This window comes from Rhipicephalus sanguineus, unplaced genomic scaffold (assembly GCF_013339695.2).
Source record: "Rhipicephalus sanguineus isolate Rsan-2018 unplaced genomic scaffold, BIME_Rsan_1.4 Seq1015, whole genome shotgun sequence".
NCBI classification, from domain to species: Eukaryota; Metazoa; Arthropoda; class Arachnida; order Ixodida; family Ixodidae; genus Rhipicephalus; species Rhipicephalus sanguineus.
Genome location: NW_023614171.1, coordinates 137307 through 139248, shown reverse-complemented (window position 1 = coordinate 139248; position 1942 = coordinate 137307).

Genomic DNA, 1942 nt, shown 5'->3' with positions numbered 1-1942 from the left:
TTACTGAAACTGCTTTCTGCCCTTGCTTTTGTGCAGTTACATGATTTACGTTAGAGACGCTCGTTGAACCATGCACTTCTGCTGCACTTTTTGTTGCGGAATCCATCGCTAAAAGCTTTTTCAATTGCCTTCTGAAATGTTAACTTCTTGTCTTCAGCAAATAGCACTCGCTGAATATCTTCTCTTCGTAACCCGCAAACAAACCTGTCCCTCAGTGCCTCGTCTAAAAAATTATCGAACTCGCACGAACTCGAGAGCGAACGCAGTTCCGCGACAAATTCGGCAATGGATTCAGTCTCTCGCTGAGACCGCCGATAAAACTTGCTCTCTCACCAATTACTGAAGGCTTCGGTGCCAGATGGTCGCCAAGCAATTTCCTGAGGGTGTCGTAAGACTTGCTTGACGGAAGGTCAGGGGCGGTAAGTGACTTGAGTAGGGCGTACGTCTTCGCCCCTATTAGGCTCAGGAACGCGTGAACCTTGTCTGCCTCCGGTACTTTGTTGAAGTGGAGAAACGATGCCAACCGCTCGTCGTATGAAGTCCAGTCGCTTGCGGAGTCGTCAAAAGGCTCCATGTGGCCAATTCTTCCCACCACTTGCGTCACTGGATCTGCCATCCCTGCTGTTCCGGTAGCTCGCAATGCGGCAGCGACAGCCCCAGGAACTTCAAACAGGGTAGAACCTTTCTTCCGTTATGCCAGCGCCGCTGCAGGTTCGAAGCAACTCGTCGCCAGATGTTACGTCCAAAGCCCGGAGACAAACGTAGAAGAGTAGCAAGGACTTTATTGCTACATCGTGCCGCAAGTACGACGGTACAAAAGGAAGTGAAAAGTGAGGGGGGAGGCAGCTGAGACATGCCAGCTTTATAGTTATCGCAGTCGGGTCACATGATTGCTGGGCAGCTTGGCTGGCCGCTCTTATCAACAACACGTGGCGCTATCGCATACATGACACCTTGTTTATGTTTATTCTCTCTTTCTTTCTCCTCTCTTTCTTTCTCTCGTTTTTCTAACTCTTTTCTTGTCTCTCTTTTTCCAACTTCTTTCTTCCTCTATTTCTTTGACTCTAATTATAACTTTTCTTTTGTATTTGTTATCCTTCTTTCCCTCTCGCTCTCTCTTTCTCGCTTCCTCTTTCTGTCTTTATATTTATTTATTATTTATTTATTTATTTATTTATCTCTCTTTCTCTGATTCTCTCTCTATCCATCTTGCTTTCTCTTTCTCTCTTTCTACCCTTTCTTTCTCTTTATTTCTCCACATTTTCTATGATATGCTTTACTCTCTCCACTCCTTCCCTCCTCCTCACACTCACTTCCCTTTCCCACACCCTTACTATGCTATACTATACAAGGCTATGTTATGCTCTTCTAGCGTGCCTGGATAGCCGAGTGGCTGCCGATGCTCGCCTTCGAATCGTGGCTGCGCAGCTTCCAAACCCGCCTCGTCCACAAATTTCTTCGGCAAGAATGTCTATGTTTCTTTTTATTTATTATTTATTTATTTATTATTTATTATTTATTTATTTATTTATTTATTTATTTATTTAATTATTATTACTTATTTATTTATTTCTGTACTCGTCCTCTCAGCCACCAGAGTTATGAGAACCACGTGTTCTGGGAGCGAAGAAGAGGAAGACGAAGAAGAGAGCGCGTGCCTGTTCATGATGATGATAATTTACGTTGAGAGATTACGGACTGACGCTCGGCGTAAATAGCTCCACTGTTAAAATTTTGAGTATGCACAACATCCTACTGCTAAGACAGAGCGTTAAGGTGCTGTCCCTTAAGCAGGCTGGTGAAAGAAAACCCACGTGACCGGTATGGCAAATTGAGGCGCCATCCATTGACTGGGATCAGAGTTAAAATCTGCGTTCCGTCTCTTTCCTCCCAACTCTCTTCAACCCCCTCTCTGGTGGGATCAACTCCCTTTCCTGCGGGA